Genomic DNA, 21,929 nt, shown 5'->3' with positions numbered 1-21,929 from the left:
ATAAACATAACATTCACTTTTGCATTCTAAACCAAATGTTGAAAGCCACCTGTTTTTATTACTCATTTTATCAAATGCCCAGTGTGATTGAACAGACTTCTTTCTATTAAAAAATAAACTTGATCTTTGGGAAGATGCCATATATTAATCCCACCTATTTTGTATCATTCCCCAGCATGTAAAGAGAATATCCCTAGTTTTATTGGAGTAGGAAGAAGGCTTTTTTATATACTATGCATGAGTGGCAAATATATCTTTCAAAGCATCATACTCTTTTTTTAAGTAAGCTCTACTGCCCAACGTCGGGATTGAACTCATGACGCCAAGATCAAGAGTCGCATGCTCCACTGACTGAGCCAGACAGGAGGGCCTTCAAAGCAAGATACTCTTAGGGTAGAATATTTTTTGGTGGAATAGGTGGTATAGCAGGTTATTTTTTTGCTTACTACCCCACATGATTAAGCCAACACTGACTTAAAAAAATGTTACCATATCAGAACTGTTAAAGCAAAATTAGAGACAACACTATGTGTATGCCAGACCCATTTCTTCTTCCTCGTGAGCACATGGCTTGACTGCATTTCCCAGCTGAATTGGTGGGATTACATGACAGAGGTCCAAGTATCGGAATGTGTCTTTGTTTCTCATTACCTCTTTCTTTCCGCAATATGTTCCTGCATGTAAAAGAGGTAGAACCACATGGGGCTATGGTAGGCTGCATGGAGCACGGGCTTCTGCTGACTGAAATTTGACTATAAGGTGAGCAAGAAATGGATTTCTATTTTGTCTTAAGCCACTGAGATCTTGGATGTTTGTTATTGCAGCTAGCTTTTCTGAGTAATATATTATGTAGCATATATTATGTTTCAGAGGTAACCCAAAGCCCAACTTAAAATGACCTAAGCAATAAGGATATTTACAATATCACAAAACAGGAAGTCTAGAGTTGATTACATTTCAGTGTGATAAATTCAGTGACTCAGTCAAATCATGAAGAAGAATCCAGATTTTTCCATTTTTCACTCTGCAGCTTCTTAGCCTGGCTCACCTTTTAGGCACAAAACAGCTCCTGCAGTTGCAGATATCACAAAGAGATGATAATGGCCAGAAGGGGTAAAAGGATATTTCTCCTGTAGTCTCTTTTTTAAGAACAAAGAAACCTTGCCCACAAGCCACCCAACAGACTTTCTCTTATGTCTCATTTCCCAGAATTGGGTCGCACGTTTTTCTCTAAACCAATCACTTGAAAGGGGAATGGTGTAGCCTAATCAAGACGCAGCCCTTGGGAACTTAAGTCTTTTCTGAAAGACACGGTCAGTAATACCTGAATGAAATCAGGATTCTTTTAGCAAAGAAGAAAAGAAGGATGGATTTTAGGCATCCAACAGTATATATTCAGATTCAGATCTTTTAAGGTTTGAGTCAAATATTACAGATATTCTCAATCTATTTTGGTTAGATAGGTAATATAACAATGTATTAGTTTAAGGGAAGAGCTTGAATAATAAAACAAACCAGAACTTACCATCTATGCAGTTCATATATTCAAAGTGAGGTGGTATTCAGTTTCTATAGTACCAAAGGTACACATTTAATCTTATCAGAGGGTGCTATTGTTAGCAACTTTGACGTTGTGTAAAGATATGAGAGCTAGGCTTATTTATTTATTTATTTTTTTTTGAGAGAGGGAGGGTGAGCAAGGGGCAGAGAAAGAGAGGATCCCCAGAAGAGCAGAGAGAGGGAGAGACAGAGAAAGGGAGAGAGAGAAGTGGGGCTCACTCAAAGCGGGGTTCATGTTTACTCGAAGTGGGACTCGAATTCACCCCAAGCAGGGCTCATGCTTACCCGATGTGGGACTCAAACTCATGAACTCTGAGATATGACTTGAGCCGAAGTCAGATGCTTAACAACTGAGCCACCCAGGCACCCCAATAGCTAAGCATATTTAAAAATTGTAGATAGATGTGGGAAACATGAAAACTCTATTTGTTCAAATCATCTTATTTAGAAAGCAGAGGGATGAATGCATTTACTCAGTTTCGGTTATGACGACACAAACAACATGGTGTATATTAATCATAGGAAGTAAATGAAACTGGAGATCAAGAAGGCAATTTAGAGGTGTTGAGTCCAGTTCTACACATCACATACCAGGGAACTGTATTCTGTAGTGATGAAGCGACTTGTACCAGGTCATATAAAAAGTCAGTCCTTGGCAATACAGGTACCACAATAGAAATTTACCTACATTCAGTCTAGGGTTTTTCTAAGGCAGGATCGTACTCTTAATGCACAAGCATCAGTTAGGAAAGTGGCACTTAAAATAAAAAAGGAATGCATTACATATGTGCAAAGCAGCATACTACACAATTCTTAAAATAATAATGATAGTTAAATGTACTGAGATTTCCCTGAGCTCTGCACTAAATTTTCTACATTGCATTAGTTTATATATTTGCCACAACAACCCTATGATGTAGATATTATTAATGCCCCATTTTTTTAAATAGAAGACTATCTTTCAGAGAAGATAAGTGTATTTTATAATCTAAGATTCATCTCTCGTTTTTTGTCATGTGGACTTTTGAGTTAACAGCTACTGGGGTAATTTGAAACAAGAGAAAGTCTAATCAGGCAGAAGTCCCCTGACTATTTTTATTTTTGTGTAGAAAAGGAGCCAGAGAGACAGGCAGCCCAGCAGCTCATCCAATTTTTTAGTTTTCTAATATATTTTAAAATATATATTATTTATTTTTTTTAAGTAAGCTCTATGCCCAACATGAAGGTTAAACTCACAACCCTGAGATTAAGAGTCATACACTGTACCAACTGAGCTAGTAAGGCACAGCCCCAAGCCAGTCTTAATAACAGATATTTTTTGATAGTGTCACAAGAAGCACCTTTTACCAATACAAAATTACAGTCTTTAAATATTACTCCTTTCAACCCTGAACTCACCAATAGAAGCCAGTTGGAGGAAACACTTCTAGAGGATTCAGGATTAATTAGTGTGGGCTTGCAATCTTTGATATTTGTTTGGGAAGGTCCTCTTTCATTGTTTCTTTATATACTCTTGGATTTTTTTTTAAAAATCAGCATCCATAAAGAATCTAGGATTGAGTTTTATCTCCCATGTTTAATTTCAATACTGATCAGCAGGACAACACCCAGTATGTGTCCAACAAAGGCCAAGATTATATGCATTTCAAAGCAAAACAATAGGGAAGGAGGGCACCCATTTGGTGGCTCATTCTGAGAAACAAGACCAATGTCTAGCTGTTCTGAAGCTCCACTTAACACATCAATCACTTGATTTAATCATGTCAAGTTTCACTAGGTTTGTTTAATGGATGAGCACTGCTTTCCTCACCTTTCTTATCTTTTGTGACTGATAGAAAAGAACACATCAAACTTTTTGTCCTCCTGGTTCTATCTTTCGCCTACCAGTAAAAGGGTTAGATTGATAGCTTAATGGAATTTTAGAGCTGTTTAATTTTCCCAGGTGGTCCAGAATGTATGCCTCAGTGGAAATGTAAACAATCTTGAATTTCTCCCATGCTGGTACAATATGTTCTAAGGAATGTTTTAATTTCGATTTATAAGGGAAAATCTTTTTTTAATGAAATGGTCTTGAACAAGACTCATTCCAAAAATGTTCAGTTTTGTGCTAGGAGTAGCAATCACTATTTTTCTACAAGAATGACTCTATTCTAGAATCTTTAGGGATATCATTTGGAAAGATGAGTCATAGTATCCCAGCCTGCCCTCACAAGAGGCTGCATGATTGGTAGAATTACAACTTTGGTTATTAAATCTCAACAAATAAAATCCAATTTTTATTTGTCCACCAAATATAGGTATATGTAAGTATGTTTGCAAAAGTGTGTATGTGTGAACAATAGCTACTCAATGGCCTGTTTGGTTTAATCATTTGTATGTGCATGGCTACACAAAAGGATCATTACAGATGTAAAAGGAGAAAAAATTAGGAAAATTTAGAATCACTATTATATATATTAATACTTAATAAGCGGTATATATTGATTCTCTGAAAATCTTAGTGAGAGGACAATGGTGTTTCTAGGAGAAGGATGCAAAATAGAAAATGTCTTTTCCACAGAAGGAACATTTATAGATGCTTATATTTTTGGCTTCCTGAGTGACTGTGGGTATAAAACACTAACAACAAAGTCTTTGGTATTATGTTTCAAATGACAATTATAGTGCTTTAATATCCATTGTTCATAAAATTCTTAGTTGAAAATGAGAAAAATCAGAATTAATAAGTTGGCTTCTTCATGGACTAGTTTATATTTCATGTTTATTTTTAGTCACTTTAGATAAGCAACATTTAATTGGATTTGTGTTGACTTACATGCATCAAATCTCGACTTGTGCCTATTTAAATTTGTGTATATGTGCGTGCATGTGTGTGTGTGCGTGCGCAGTGTCAAAAATAACTTTTTTTTACAAACGTATAATCATATAGATTCTTGTATCGTGAAAAATCACTAAACTGTAAGAATTAATCAGATCATAGCATGGAAAATTAATATTTGATTATAGAGCGTGGGTTAGTAAGAGGCTTCAGGAAGCTACGCTGTTGATTTCTTTTGTCTCCAAATCATCTAAGACAGAGATGATTCATCTTTCAAGATTTCCAGAGAAGAGTGGATTCCATAAGCTTCTTAGATAAACTTTTCCTGTATTAACCCTAGAAATGAGAAGTTTTTTTTCCTTATTTTATTTAATTTCTATGAGATGTAGATAAAATGTTTGCTTTCTTTTCTGATCTCACTGGAAATGAAGAAGACTGGTCACAAAATACTGTCTTGTTTGTCACTGTGTCATCGTCATAATAACTGGCATGTAGTAGGTGCTTGACAAATATTTGTTGAAAATATAAATGGAAAAATAAAGCCCTTATTTAAGTTAATTTTCAGTATTTTCTTCTTGAAGCCAAATAATCCCAATTCTTGTACAAATTCACAATACTGCATTGGCAATTCAGAGGTTCCACAGTTTTTTATAAGAGATAATTTTTTTTTTCAATGGCTGGAATATTTTATTTGGGATTTTTGTTGAGACTGTATAAGATATCCTAAAGGGAAGTGATATTGATAGCAGAAACTAGGATTAATTTCATGTACTGAAGCACCAGCTTTCCAAAAATCATACTACTGAGGTGAACTGCATCAGTGTTAAGGCTCAAGTACTAAGTTCATATTCAGTAACATTTGGCTGGTGAAGAAATCATTCCCCATCCTCAGCTTTTATATTTGGCTCTTGGTAGAACACTAGGGTAGGCTTCCGGCACAGTCACAGCCATCACCTATCATCATCAAGTTCCTCAGTTTTCCCTCAGGAAGTCTTTGACAGAAGCTGATGAAATTTTATACACATATATATATATATATATATATATATATATATATATATGTATGTATATATATGTATATATCTCCCAGGAAAACTTTCTTTTTTTTTTTTTTTTATTTATTTTTTATTTTTTTATTTTTTTTATTTTTTAATATATGAAATTTACTGTCAAATTGGTTTCCATACAACACCCAGTGCTCATCCCAAAAGGTGCCCTCCTCAATACCCATCACCCACCCTGCCCTCCCTCCCACCCCCCATCAACCCTCAGTTTGTTCTCAGTTTTTAACAGTCTCTTATGCTTTGGCTCTCTCCCACTCTAACCTCTTTTTTTTTTTTTTTTTCCTTCCCCTCCCCCATGGGTTTCTGTTATGTTTCTCAGGATCCACATAAGAGTGAAACCATATGGTATCTGTCTTTCTCTGTATGGCTTATTTCACTTAGCATCACACTCTCCAGTTCCATCCATGTTGCTACAAAAGGCCATATTTCATTTTTTCTCATTGCCACGTAGTATTCCATTGTGTATATAAACCACAATTTCTTTATCCATTCATCAGTTGATGGACATTTAGGCTCTTTCCATAATTTGGCTATTGTTGAGAGTGCTGCTATAAACATTGGGGTACAAGTGCCCCTATGCATCAGTACTCCTGTATCCCTTGGATAAATTCCTAGCAGTGCTATTGCTGGGTCATAGGGTAGGTCTATTTTTAATTTTCTGAGGAACCTCCACACCACTTTCCAGAGCGGCTGCACCAATTTGCATTCCCACCAACAGTGCAAGAGGGTTCCTGTTTCTCCACATCCTCTCCAGCATCTATAGTCCCCTGATTTCTTCATTTTGGCAACTCTGACTGGTGTGAGGTGGTATCTGAGTGTGGTTTTGATTTGTATGTCCCTGATAAGGAGCGACGTTGAACATCTTTTCATGTGCCTGTTGGCCATCCGGATGTCTTCTTTAGAGAAGTGTCTATTCATGTTTTCTGCCCATTTCTTCACTGGGTTATTTGTTTTTCGGGTGTGGAGTTTGATGAGCTCTTTATAGATTTTGGATACTAGCCCTTTGTCCGATGTGTCGTTTGCAAATATCTTTTCCCATTCCGTTGGTTGCCTTTTAGTTTTGTTGGTTGTTTCCTTTGCTATGCAGAAGCTTTTTATCTTCATAAGGTCCCAGTAATTCACTTTTGCTTTTAATTCCCTTGCCTTTGGGGATGTGCCGAGTAAGAGATTGCTACGGCTGAGGTCAGAGAGGTCTTTTCCTGCTTTCTCCTCTAAGGTTTTGATGGTTTCCTGTCTCACATTCACGTCCTTTATCCATTTAGAGTTTAGTTTTGTGGATGGTGTGAGAAAGTGGTCTAGTTTCATTCTTCTGCATGTTGCTGTCCAGTTCTCCCAGCACCATTTGTTAAAGAGACTGTCTTTTTTCCATTGGATGTTCTTTCCTGCTTTGTCAAAGATGAGTTGGCCATACGTTTGTGGGTCTAGTTCTGGGGTTTCTATTCTATTCCATTGGTCTATGTGTCTGTTTTTATGCCAATACCATGCTGTCTTGATGATGACAGCTTTGTAGTAGAGGCTAAAGTCTGGGATTGTGATGCCTCCTGCTTTGGTCTTCTTCTTCAAAATTACTTTGGCTATTCGGGGGCTTTTGTGGTTCCATATGAATTTTAGGATTGCTTGTTCTAGTTTCGAGAAGAATGCTGGTGCAATTTTGATTGGGATTGCATTGAATGTGTAGATAGCTTTGGGTAGTATTGACATTTTGACAATATTTATTCTTCCAATCCATGAGCAGGGAATGTCTTTCCATTTCTTTATATCTTCTTCAATTACCTGCATAAGCTTTCTATAGTTTTCAGCATACAGATCTTGTACATCTTTGGTTAGATTTATTCCTAGGTATTTTATGCTTCTTGGTGCAATTGTGAATGGGATCAGTTTCTTCATTTGTCTTTCTGTTGCTTCATTGTTAGTGTATAAGAATGCAACTGATTTCTGCACATTGATTTTGTATCCTGCAACTTTGCTGAATTCATGTATCAGTTCTAGCAGACTTTTGGTGGAGTCTATCGGATTTTCCATGTATAATATCATGTCATCTGCAAAAAGCGAAAGCTTGACTTCATCTTTGCCAATTTGGATGCCTTTGATTTCCTTTTGTTGTCTGATTGCTGACGCTAGAACTTCCAGCACTATATTAAACAACAGCAGTGACAGTGGGCATCCCTGTCGTGTTCCTGATCTCAGGGAAAAAGCTCTCAGTTTTTCCCCGTTGAGGATGATGTTAGCCGTGGGCTTTTCATAAATGGCCTTTATGATCTTTAAGTATGTTCCTTCTATCCCGACTTTCTCAAGGGTTTTTATTAAGAAAGGGTGCTGGATTTTGTCAAAGGCCTTTTCTGCATCGATTGACAGGATCATATGGTTCTTCTCTTTTTTTTTGTTAATGTGATGTATCACGTTGATCGATTTGCGAATGTTGAACCAGCCCTGCATCCCAGGAATGAATCCCACTTGATCATGGTGAATAATTCTTTTTATATGCTGTTGAATTCGATTTGCTAGTATCTTATTGAGAATTTTTGCATCCATATTCATCAGAGATATTGGCCTGTAGTTCTCTTTTTTTACTGGGTCTCTGTCTGGTTTAGGAATCAAAGGAATACTGGCTTCATAGAATGAGTCTGGAAGTTTTCCTTCCCTTTCTATTTCTTGGAATAGCTTGAGAAGGATAGGTATTATCTCTGCTTTAAACATCTGGTAGAACTCCCCTGGGAAGCCATCTGGTCCTGGACTCTTATTTGTTGGGAGATTTTTGATAACCGATTCAATTTCTTCGCTGGTTATGGGTCTGTTCAAGCTTTCTATTTCCTCCTGATTGAGTTTGGGAAGAGTGTGGGTGTTTAGGAATTTGTCCATTTCTTCCAGGTTGTCCAATTTGTTGGCATATATTTTTTCATAGTATTCCCTGATAATTGTTTGTATCTCTGAGGGATTGGTTGTAATAATTCCATTTTCATTCATGATTTTATCTATTTGGCTCATCTCCCTTTTCTTTTTGAGAAGCCTGGCTAGAGGTTTGTCAATTTTGTTTATTTTTTCAAAAAACCAACTCTTGGTTTCGTTGATCTGCTCTACAGTTTTTTTAGATTCTATATTGTTTATTTCTGCTCTGATCTTTATTATTTCTCTTCTTCTGCTGGGTTTAGGCTGCCTTTGCTGTTCTGCTTCTATTTCCTTTAGGTGTGCTGTTAGATTTTGTATTTGGGATTTTTCTTGTTTCTTGAGATAGGCCTGGATGGCAATGTATTTTCCTCTCAGGACTGCCTTCGCTGCGTCCCAAAGCGTTTGGATTGTTGTATTTTCATTTTCGTTTGTTTCCATATATTTTTTAATTTCTTCTCTAATTGCCTGGTTGACCCACTCATTCGTTAGTAGGGTGTTCTTTAACCTCCATGCTTTTGGAGGTTTTCCAGACTTTTTCCTGTGGTTGATTTCAAGCTTCATGGCATTGTGGTCTGAAAGTATGCATGGTATAATTTCAATTCTTGTAAACTTATGAAGGGCTGTTTTGTGACCCAGTATATGATCTATCTTGGAGAATGTTCCATGTGCACTCGAGAAGAAAGTATATTCTGTTGCTTTGGGATGCAGAGTTCTAAATATATCTGTCAAGTCCATCTGATCCAATATATCATTCAGGGCCCTTGTTTCTTTATTGACTGTGTGTCTAGATGATCTATCCATTTCTGTAAGTGGGGTGTTAAAGTCCCCTGCAATGACCACATTCTTATAATAAGGTTGCTTATGTTTATGAGTAATTGTTTTATATATCTGGGGGCTCCGGTATTCGGCGCATAGACATTTATAATAGTTAGCTCTTCCTGATGGATAGACCCTGTGATTATTATATGATGCCCTTCTTCATCTCTTGTTACAGCCTTTAATTTAAAGTCTAGTTTGTCTGAGATAAGTATGGCTACTCCAGCTTTCTTTTGGCTTCCAGTAGCATGATAAATAGTTCTCCATCCTCTCACTCTCAATCTAAAGGTGTCCTCAGATCTAAAATGAGTCTCTTGTAGACAGCAAATAGATGGGTCTTGTTTTTGTATCCATTCTGATACCCTATGTCTTTTAGTTGGTGCATTTAATCCATTTACATTCAGTGTTATTATAGAAAGATACGGGTTTAGAGTCATTGTGATTTCTGTATGTTTTATGCTTGTAGTGATGTCTCTGGTACTTTGTCTCACAGGATCCCCCTTAGGATCTCTTGTAGGGCTGGTTTCGTGGTGACAAATTCCTTCAGTTTTTGTTTGTTTGGGAAGACCTTTATCTCTCCTTCTATTCTAAATGACAGACTTGCTGGATAAAGGATTCTCGGCTGCATATTTTTTCTGTTTAGCACACTGTAGATATCGTGCCAAGCCTTTCTGGCCTGCCAAGTTTCAAAGGAGAGATCAGTCACGAGTCTTATAGGTCTCCCTTTATATGTGAGGGCACGTTTATCCCTTGCTGCTTTCAGAATTTTCTCTTTATCCTTGTATTTTGCCAGTTTCACTATGATATGTCGTGCAGAAGATCGATTCAAGTTATGTCTGAAGGGAGTTCTCTGTGCCTCTTGGATTTCAATGCCTTTTTCCTTCCCCAGTTCAGGGAAGTTCTCAGCTATAATTTCTTCAAGTACCCCTTCAGCACCTTTCCCTCTCTCTTCCTCCTCTGGGATACCAATTATGCGTATATTATTTCTTTTTAGTGTATCACTTAGTTCTCTAATTTTCCCCTCATACTCCTGGATTTTTTTATATCTCTTTCTTTCAGCTTCCTCTTTCTCCATAACTTTATCTTCTAGTTCGCCTATTCTCTCCTCTGCCTCTTCAAGCCGAGCCGTCGTGGTTTCCATTTTGTTTTGCATTTCGTTTAAAGCGTTTTTCAGCTCCTCGTGACTGGTCCTTAGTCCCTTGATCTCTGTAGCAAGAGATTCTCTGCTGTCCTGTATACTGTTTTCAAGCCCAGCGATTAATTTTATGACTATTATTCTAAATTCACTTTCTGTTATATTATTTAAATCCTTTTTGATCAGTTCATTCGCTGTTGTTATTTCCTGGAGATTCTTCTGAGGGGAATTCTTCCGTTTGGTCATTTTGGATAGTCCCTGGAGTCGTGAGGACCTGCAGGGCACTTCCCCCGTGCTGTGGTGTATAACTGGAGTTGGTGGGCGGGGCCGCAGTCAGACCTGATGTCTGCCCCCAGCCCACCGCTGGGGCCACAGTCAGACTGGTGTGTGCCTTCTCTTCCCCTCTCCTAGGGGCGGGATTCACTGTGGGGTGGCGTGGCCCATCTGTGCTACTTGCACACTGCCAGGCTTGTGGTGCTGGGGATCTGGCGTATTAGCTGGGGTGGGTAGGCAAGGTGCACGGGGGCAGGAGGGGCAGGCTTAGCTCGCTTCTCCTTAGGTGATCCACTTCAGGAGGGGCCCTGTGGCAGCGGGAGGGAGTCAGATCCGCTGCCGGAGGTTTGGCTCCACAGATGCACAGAGTTTGGTGTTTGCGCTGCGCGAGCAAGTTCCCTGGCAGGAACTGGTTCCCTTTGGGATTTTGGCTGGGGGATGGGCGGGGGAGATGGCGCTGCCGAGCGCCTTTGTTCCCCGCCAAGCTGAGCTCTGCCGTCCGGGGGCTCAGCAGCTCTCCCTCCCTTTGTCCTCCAGCCTTCCCGCTTTCTGAGCAGAGCTGTTAACTTATGACCTCCCAGACGCTAAGTCGCGCTTGCTGTGGGAACACAGTCTGTCCGGCCCCTCCGCTTTTGCCAGCCAGACTCGGGGGCTCTGCTTGGCCGGCGAGCCGCCCCTCCGCCCCGGCTCCCTCCTGCCAGTCCGTGGAGCGCGCACCGCCTCGCAGCCCTTCTTACCCTCTTCCGTGGGCCTCTCGTGGGCGCTTGGCTCCGGAGACTCGGTTCTGCTAATCCTCTGGCGGTTTTCTGGGTTCTTTAGGCAGGTGTAGGTGGAATCTAAGTGATCAGCAGGACGCGCGGTGAGCCCAGCGTCCTCCTACGCCGCCATCTTCCCTCTATAAGAGATAATTTTAAAGCAAAAACCTCACGTGAACTCATTTTTTTGGTGGCAAATTTCAATCTGAAGTGGCACGAGCATATTTATAGCCTTTCTCTATTTCAGTTGCTGCATATATTCCTATATGTTGTTGCAGAAATATTAATGTAATGCTGCCTCCCACCCTACTGGGGTGTTATACATAACAAAAGATATATGTACTGTCCCTCCACACCTCTCTGAAATTCTATACATACTCCTATAGCCTCAAAATATTTGAGTAAGAAACAGTGGAATTGAATTACCATTATATAATCTTTTTAATCATTTTAGACATTTGTTCATAAGTTTCCTATAGAATGCTCGGCCAAGATGTCAAACAATCAATACACACAGATCAACATTAATGTCTTTTGTTTTTCTTATAATAAAGCTACATGTCAGACTTTTTCTAAGGTTTCCACATCTCTGCTCTTCAACCCAGAGGAACCACTTATAAGAAGGGGCAATTCAGCTCCTATGAACCTCCAGTTTTGACCTCTTTTTTCAGAGCGCTAACAAGGATGCCAATTAGTGTCAGTTGTGATAGCAAAGTTTTAAGATTTTGACACAGTATTATTTTTAAAGATATGGAGTGTCTCACCTACTCATCTCACATAGAATTGTGATGAAGAATCTGTAATGGTTTTGTATTCACCTCCAATCTATACAAAGCAAACTAATGATCTTAAACTCAGAAATCTCTTAAGTTCTGTATTTGATGCCTTGATTTATTTTCTTGGTCACTATATACTTTCTAAATGCTGGTATACTGCCCTAATATGTATTTATTATTGTAATATTTGGAAAAACACATTCATGAACTTAAAACAAAATTGTTTTAATGTAAACAGGATGGTAAAAACCAAAGGCTATATTAAAAAATGTACTACAAAATTAGAGTAGGAAAAAAGTAATGCAACTATAAGTTCAGTGAAAGTTTCTATGTATTTGAATTAAGCCAGCCTTAAATGTATACAAAACAGTTCTAAGGTAACTTCTGTAAGAAATACACACATTTTCACCCCCTCCGCCAAACACACACATATATGCAGAGAGAAATAATTTAAGAACTATATAAATTTCTTTACTTTTTTAACTGTGTGATCTTGGATAAGTCCCTTGAAATCTTTAGCTTTTTCATTTGTAAAATGAGATGATAACAGTACCTGCCTCTTTGAGTTGCTGTAATAGTCAATGTTTCGTAGGCACATAACAAGCATTAAATGATGGGAAATACGGTAATAATGCTAATATTAGTTACCTGCATTTCCACTGTACTTGTAATTATAATAAAATCAAGATCTTCTCTGAGGATAATTTTTGGATAATTAACTTTTATACTGCTCAGTCTACATCTCTGATTCTTTGGATACATGTTTTCAATAGAAGAATTTGAGTTGAAGCACACCTGGTGTCTGAGGAGATTTCGAAGGATAGAATAGTTCAGGTGGGAAAAAGGAGAAAACCAAGCAACAAATCTGTCCACTAAAGAAAAGCTTACCCACTAAATGTTACCTACTCTAACTATGCTGTTATTGCCTCATAATAAGAATGTTATTAATGCTAAAAATTGCTGTTATATTCTTACTCTTATTATTAATAGATTTTCATGAATGATATTTCCTAACATTTGAATGTTCACAGTTTTAAAGCATAATTGGAATAGTTTTCAAAAATTTTCTTGACCCATAAAACTTGTTTGGTTTATATATTAACATTGATCTGATCAATTGTGTAAAAGAATGTAAACATTTGCTTAAGTGGAGTTATTTCCTTGTCAAGAGAAATTCTCATCATAGTCATCTCATCCAAATTAGAAACACAGTACATATCAATTTCTTGTTACTCTGTTGTCCTGTTACTTTTGTACATGGCCCTTTTTTAGGTTGCCTTTTTAAAAAAGCCAACAACTATACAAAACATATCATGTATGACATGAAATATATTTTAATATATAAAGCATAGCACATTTTAGCAAAACTCTGAAAGTTGAAATTATGGATTGAAATTAATGTTACAAATATTGCAATGGGGATGAAAGTTTTATTATGTTCTATTACTCTTAATAATAGCAATTTAGGTGGAGATGCTGGATCTCCAATTTTAATGAATACATGCACACACACACACGCGCGCCTCTAGGTGCTTTGTTTTTCTGATCATGGAAGATTAGCACATTCTTCCCTTTTGAGCAAAGCTATGAAACATCTGAGTTATATCTTCTCTTGGACATATGGAGCAGATGGGGGCTGTACGCATAATGGTTGGACAGGCTTTATTGTAAAATAGACTCGATTATGACCCTTGGCTCATTTCTTAGTAATTTAGGCACATTATTTAACTGTGTAAAGTCTTAGTGCCTTTACATCCAAAATGGGGGCAATAATCTTTCATCAGAGACTTGTTATGAAAATAAAATCAATCAATGCTGTCATATCCAAAGTTCTTGGTGTGGGTCCCAAGGAATTTAACAAAAATCCCCTAGCCCTGGACAAGCAGAGCAAGACTAACTCCATTTTGTGCTACACCCACCATCTCATGTATAACCCCCACATGACCTACTTATTGCTTAAGATACTCCCCCACCCTAGTCAAGTCGCTGAGCACACCCTTACTGGAAACAGGCTCATATAGGAATGCGGAACCCCTAACCGCCAAAGAATGTAAACCCTGCCTTTTGCCTGCCAAACTTGCACGCCAGTTCTGACCAGAATGATAGGCTAGTTCAAGCAGTTACTATAGGGTAAATTGTAATTCAATTGGCTACCTGCGTGTGGACTGACATGACTATGCAACTTTCTGTGTGTGTTACAATCTCATTGGCCACTGGCCCCTATAAAACTGCTACGCCTCTTAACCTAGGGGTCCAAGTCCCTGCTCTGCTGTGTCGGGTATACTTGGGCCCAAGCTCGAGCTTGCAAATAAACCCTCGTGCGTTTGCATCGGTATTGGCTCCTTGGTGGTCTCTTGGATTTGAAATCGGGGGCATTACACTTGGCAGAAACTAAGGAATACATATATATTTTAGCTTAAATCTTGAATAGTCAGACAGCTGATAGACATAGGAAAAAATAATGAATGTACACTAAGAAACACTTAGAGCCTAGGTTTAGATATAAGACAAGGAAGCTAAGAGACAAAACTCCAGTGAAGGCTTTTTTGAGAATATCAAAGCCCCTAAGCCTGCCAGGTTGGTCAGATTACTTACTGCCCCCTACCGGGCAAAGTGTACTACATCTGGCCATGTTGAGAAGCACACAAATCCAGGACAGTTTGCCATTAGTCCCTAGTGAATAGTCCCAGGACCACAATCTATCTTTTCTGACCCATATCTTCAGACCAAATGATTTCAGTCTCTTGAACTGAAGACATTAGGATAAAGATATCTATATCCCATCTCCCTTTCCTCCACCCCATGCTTAACTGTTCTTTATATCCTATTATTATCATAATTTGCTCCACCTCTACATAGATTATGTTCTTCTCTCACTACTAAACAAACTTTTGAAAGTATGATATTTGAATTGATTTCTGAAGAAAAAATAGAAAATAGATATTCAGGAATTTCCAGGGTAACGGAGAGGATTCTTTTTCTTTTGTGAGCCCTGAAATGCGATGCTGAAAATTTTCAGCAAAATATACACATTGTTGCTAATTCTCAGGAGAGGGAACAATGAAGATGGGCTATGGTCCTAATTCTAAATGGCTAGGTGGCCACTTATGGTAATGATAACCATTCTGACAGTGGGTTTTAGTTCCAGCCACCAGCTAGAGGCAATGGATAGCAGTTTTGATCTTTGTCCTTGAACACGGTTTATGGCTCCAGGAGGAGTGCTTCCTTGGATGTCACATTAACAAAAACAACATTGAGCAGAGTCATTTACATGCTATTTTGCTTTGGGAAAGGAATATACTGGACATTTTCATTAGTGCAAAGTACAGCATTATGTTTAACCCTCTTTCTCTCAATATTTAGGAGGATCATTTGGCACATTTTGCATTTTCCATGCCAATTATCAATTTCTTCTTCTTTTGTGTGTCTCTGGTAAATACATCATCATACATTCATACTGTTAACCTGATACGTGCTCTCTTATAGCCATAGACCCAAAATAAGTATTTTGGACTTGTTTTTTATAAATTGAAACTTTGCCCCAATAATTAGGAAAAGATGTCAGTGATTTAGGGAGATATTTATAATTATGAATTTAACATTCAAAGATATGACTCTTTCCTTCTGAGTAGAGCTGACAGTCAATAGTAAACAAAATTTCTCTTTAATAAGAATCCCTTTGCAGAAGACTGATAAGAATTCCCATTTGAAAAGAATGGGTAGACACTGAAAATAACAATGAGCAACTTGGTGCTTCAAGTCATATAATATCCATTTAACAACATAATATTTCTGCCAAAGTTACTGTCTGCTTAAGTGTGTCAGAACAAGAAACACCTCAATGCAGCTTCCAAAATCAGAACGCCATGACTCCAGGATTACTCTTTAAATGATGCCAGGGTAAATTAAATTAATAATATAGAGAAAATGCATAAGAACTATTAGTGAGTTGGGATTTCTCTGAAGTTTGGAAGGCTTAACTTGTTCAGATTATTTAATACTCTAAACTTTGGCCTAATATAAATTACTCTTATTTCCTTTCCTCATAATAACTATATATAAAATTACCCTATTGGCATGTAGACTTTTAATGAGTTGGTTTTTTTTTGTTTTTTGTTTTTTTGTTTTTTGTTTTACTCTAAGAGACCCGGTGAATTGATTCAGTTTTAAAATAGTAGTGTTTTCTCTGTGCTGATTTGTAGTATTTTCTCTGTGCTGATTTATATAAATTTTAAAAAATCCCCAAATTAAAAATATTTTGTAGATCAGTTTGAATGTAAATTGTGAAAATCCTGATTTAAATACCTTTGACTAACAAACCTTATTCAAGGGGTACCTGTGTGGCTCAGTTGCTTAAGCAACTATAACTTTAAATTTTTGGTGTCTTACAATTTAAAGCTTCTTTTTCATAGTTATAGCTACTATAGTTATAGCTACTTCACATGAAAATAAAAAAAAACATGAAGACAGTGAGGTGGACCCAATTGTGTAACAGACATTAATACATAACAGGCACAGTCAAGGGGAAGGCTGAGAGGTTGAGAGTTAGGCAGCAGATGTGAATCCAGGAGTCATAACCCTTTTGATAATCAGGAGAGGTGTATCAGTCTGAGAATTCATGGTGAGCTTAGCTCTAACCTAGAGTAGGCAGGTTTATAAAGGTTTCTTTGTCTTAGAATTAGCTGCCTTTGTTCTTGATCTTAAGATGTAGTTCAGCTTTTTAAGTGAGTTTCATTTCATGATAAAAGCCATTAATCCTTTGGGAAAGTAAGAATTCTTTCTGAGACATGTGGCCATAGCCCTAATAGTCGACTAGATATATGAAACATATCTTTCATTGTCATATGTGACAATCTGGGGTGAGGTACGGGTAGACTGGTCACAGCCTTTGAGCACCAATGATAGTTCTGACCAGGATTTTTTGTTACTCTTCTCATTTTAATAACATGCAACTGACATAGGTGCACTGTCCTTGCTTCAGCTTATAGCATCCTTTCTTGGATTTTTGCATAAAGAGATTATAGGGGTAAACATATGAATAAAGAAGTGAAAGCTATCCAAAATTTACAGACTGGTGATAAACTTTGACTTTCTTTTGCTGGTCCCACCCAGGTTGAATTGAGTTAAACTGTCAAAATTGAAATGAATATTAATCACAAATTTAGCCTATATTTTATTTATTTCAGAGACTATCACATTAGGACCAGAATAAGGACTTTAAATTTGTCAGTAGTAAATTAGACATTAAACTTTTTTTTGAATGTTTATTTATTTTTGAGAGACAGAGAGAGACAGCATGAGTGGGATAGGGCAGAGAGAGAGAGAGGGAGATCTAGAATATGAAGCAGGCTCCAAGCTCTGAGCTGTCAGCACAGAGCCCCACGTGGGGCTCAAACTCACAATCTGTGAGATCATGACCTAAGCTGAAGTCGGATGCTCAACTGACTGAGCCACCCAGGCGCCCCTAAATTAGACATTTTAAAGTTGTAGCTGATTTCTCTTATCCCTCCCCCAAGTAAATAATGAGGGAAAATATCTGCATATGTATTTATTTAAACTTGGGAGAGATTTGTAATGTTAATTAATTAATTAGTACTTAAAAAAAATTAAGTTTATTTGTTTATTTTGAAAGAGAGACAGAGAGAGGGAAAGAGAGGAAGAGGAGGAGGGGCAGAGAGAGAGGGAGAGAGAATCCCAAGTAGACTCTGTGTTGTCAGCACAGATCCTGACACAGGGCTCGATCCCATGAACTATGAGAGCACGACCTGAGCTGATAGACAGTAGGACACTTAACTGATTGAGCCACCCAGGCACCCCTAATTAATTGGTACTTTTGCTCTCCATTTGTCCTTCAGTATTCTAAGAATTAGCTTGAATATAGCAAAATATTAGCTAATCCTTTGATATTAGATGAGATCTGGCAAGTGCAGGGCTGTATGACTATAGACTAGCTAATACTGACAGCCAATATTCCATGGTTTTCCTCTGCAGGTGAGATGCTGAGCTAGACTTGTCTAGAAAGTCATTTCTTATTATGTAAGAAACTTATTGGGTAAACTTGCTATATGAATTCTCTTCGGTCCAGAGAAATTGATCTCTATGTAAAACAAGTAAACATTGCTCTGATTAATCTCAAGAGCTAAACCAACCACAGATAGGTGTTTTACTTTGTACCTTGCTTGGAAAGAAAGAGCAATCACATAAAACCCAGAAATTCTAAGCAGTAATTTTACTGCATAGAATGTGAATAGTTTGTTTTTCATATTAGTGCAAATTAATGATATATAGAAATTCAGATGGATTTGTTACTTCAGAAAGAAACCCATTCTGCTTTCTATTTTTTTTTCTTTCCTTTTCTTTTCCTCTTTCTTTCTTTCTTTCTTTCTTTCCTTCTTTCATTAACCTTGTTTCAAACTGTATTCCCAGGTTTCTTCAGCTTAATTAGCTGCAAAGAATGAATTGTGTATAACCAAAATTGAAAAGAGCTGCAGTGTCCAAGAGACTTGGGCTTAAAAATATTAGACATATAGATTTTATCAGATCCATGAACAAAAGTTTTAAAAAGCAGTCAAACTATAAAACAGCAGCTTCCCGTAACTTCTTCAAGTCACTTCAGAAAGTGCCTCTATTCATTTGCTTCATTCTTGGAAGCTTCATCCAAGTTTTCCACAAGATCTGGAACGTCATCATCGCCCTCCTCTCCGGTAGCAAGCGGTACCTTTCCATCCACACACTGTGTGGGCAGAGCTTCGGCCAGTCTTAAACTAGTCAAACCGTCTGCACCAAGTTGGTTCAAGAAACTGGGTAGCATTTCTGTCAGCTGCTTTTTCTCAGCGTGACCTGTAATGGTGAAAGTTTTCGCTGCCAGGGATGCCTGAACTTTAGGGTTCTTAAAGTGGACCCCTCCCTGTTCCTTGGTTTGTGAACATATTCACTTCTTCAATACCAGAGATATCTTTTACCCCCAACTTCTTTAAAGAGAACTGAAGTTTGTTTTTTTTTTTTTTTTAATCATCTGCTGTAGCTGTTCTAAGAACCACCTTCTCTGCGCCAGCAGCTCTTTCCCACCAATGCGCGCTTGTGCTTGCAGTTCCACGAGTTTCTTCCGGCTCATGATAGTTTCTTTCATCTTGTTGGAGAGGAAATGGGACTGCTTGGGGGACTAGGGTTGGTGCTCAGGGGGTCTCGGTGGACCAGTTGAGATTAGGTGCACACATGCAGGGAAGCAAGATAGCAGCTATTTTTTTTTTCTTCCATATAATTGTATGATCTATAAACAACAGCAGATTCTATATATTTTTCTGCTCTTCAAAAAAAGATATTGAAGAAAATGAGTCTCAATCTTAATTTCTAAATTAAAAATCCTTGACAAAATTTTAAGGTGTGATATCTTCCTTTTCTATCAGTTCTTTTTATCAAATTTTTGTCGATATTAATGTATATATTTATATAACCCTCCATTGATTAATCAATTATCTTTGGTAGAAGGTCTCCTAATTAACCTCTTAATTAGTTTAACAGATGAATTAATTTTTCCATATAACGTGCTGTCTAATGCCCTTGGCGTGCTGAAGGTTTACTGCTCATGGGGTGTGTTCTGTTTTGCCAAGGAATGGTTTACTCCTACCAGTTGAAGACTTATTCCCATAGGTTTATACTTGTTACTGCAATCACAAATGTTTAGATAAATATAATAAAGTGATCACATATATATGGAAAGAGATCGTTACCTGAATAAAATAAAAATTGAATGCTTTGGCATGGCTTGACTTATGTAAATGGCTAAAAATTGTGGTGACTGTAAAGACTGAAAAAACAAAAATTGGAAAGGTTTCACACATTTTGCTTTACAAATGTCTTCAAATTCTGTTTTTACCTTGAAGATACTGAAACTGAAAATGGGAGATGAAGCATTAGACACAGTACATTACTGGTCAATAATCCAATTAATCTGTGGCCAATATCAAATTAGTGATTGGGTGTTCATGTTTTAAGTAAAAATATTATGTACGATGTTTTTCATCCATTTATTACCTTTATGTATTTGCATCCTACATTTTAGGATTTGTTGCTGAAATTAACTCTTTTAATTAACTGCCTTACTATGACTTTTGGACAGTAGGACTTATGATTTATTTATCTATTTGTATTTTTTTTCCATATAGAATTAAGGTCCCTGGTCAAAGCCATCATCAAGGTTTTATGTATAATGATGCTACATATTATAACAATACGTTCGGTTCAGTATATAATTCTTTTAGTCATAATTATAAGATTAATCAACTTGAAATAACATTCACTTAATTTTTTCTAGAATTTCTATTCTTTATCATGACAGAAGTGGAAATACTCTTAATCATATTTAGATAAGTAAAAAGCTTGTCCTTTCTCCTTGTAGTAAAATTCTAGAGATCTGTTTCTTAGGTCTCTTGCTGCATTAGACCATTGAGCTGATTGGATATCATTTTTATATCAACATTACAATAACAGTAAAAGAAGCTAAGCTTCATTGTCTGAAATAACTTACAATTTAGATTTTAAATTTGAGTCTAAATCAACAGCATTTTTATTTCATTTTTCTGCTTTCCAAGTTGCCAAAAATATGTGTTCATTATCACATGGCCTTTCTGCGTTTGTCTTTGGGCCATCACTCTTCCTTATCTCTTGACTGGACTGTGTTCTGATCGGAATCTGGGCAAAGCCTGTTGCATCTGTCTTGTGCTGACTCCTAATCTGCCTGTACATTGTTTGGTCATTTGGTTCTACTGTCCAAGAAGAGTCAGGTGATTTTCATTTCAATCATTTTGTAAGTACAGAATGACTTTCCATTGAAACCTGAGGTATAAAACGATTCTATTAGACAGTCATAGAAAGATATGTTCTGCATTATAGAATTAAACCTGCCTTCTGGCCATGGCATCTTGAAGTTTTACTGTTTAACCTTTCATGTTCACTGTTGTGTAGACCATAAGAACACGCCCACATTTCGCTATTGGTGTCTGGTAAACTTATAGTTGAAAATTTAAATTAAATTTTATCTATCTCATCTTTTGTATTTATATCCATATATTTGTAATTATTATTGTTCTTTTGTACATATTTATGTTCATATATATGTGTATACATGTAGAGTGTATATATATATGTGTATATATACGTTTGTGTGTTCATGTGTGTGTGTGTGTGTATATATATATATATATATATATATATATATTCTCTATATGTAGCATGGCAAGGATATGACTAAGTGGCCACTTCCCACAGAAAGCAAAATCAGTAGTGTGATAAACAAAAGATAGTATGTATTTTTCCTGTAAACATGATCTGAATTTGTTATTTTATAGAAACATCAAAATGAGAAACAACTCCTGAATGTACTATGAAATTCTCATTATGATCCTAGAAAAAAAAGTTCTGTGTATGTGCAAATGATGGTTTATCATAATAGAGCAATATTCATGTAGTTCATCAGTCTGTGGTGGCAGTTTTCAGGCTGCCTTCTTTTGCTTCTGGCTTTATTTTTATCTTTTTCTTTCTGGAGATAGATAGAAACAGATACATAAGTCCAGAATGAAAAATGCCTTTATTCTATAAAGCTCAAACAAAATCACACAATCATGAATCTCCAAACAATCCCAGATTAAACCTAGGGATTTACTATAAAGAGAATTACATTAAAAAGAATTCTAATGAAATTCTAAGAAAAACCTATCTGAGAAAGATAAAGCTATTTTCCATTGCTTAAAATGTTTTTCTACCTCTTTTAAATTATTTTAAAAGATCTTATAACTTCTTAATATATGATAAAATTCTGCATTAACTTCTTTATCTGATACAATGCTT

General features: G+C 37.1%; 1 pseudogene; it reads right to left on the bottom strand.

Annotated features, from left to right (window-relative positions):
- Positions 1-18,637: 18,637 nt before the first annotated feature.
- LOC102967770 lies at positions 18,638-19,218 on the bottom strand (annotated as a pseudogene).
- Positions 19,219-21,929: the final 2,711 nt, after the last annotated feature.

The sequence above is a fragment of the Panthera tigris genome, chromosome A1, assembly GCF_018350195.1.
Source record: "Panthera tigris isolate Pti1 chromosome A1, P.tigris_Pti1_mat1.1, whole genome shotgun sequence".
NCBI classification, from domain to species: Eukaryota; Metazoa; Chordata; class Mammalia; order Carnivora; family Felidae; genus Panthera; species Panthera tigris.
Note: the sequence above shows the minus strand (reverse complement) of the source record. Positions and strands in the feature narration are given on the sequence as shown.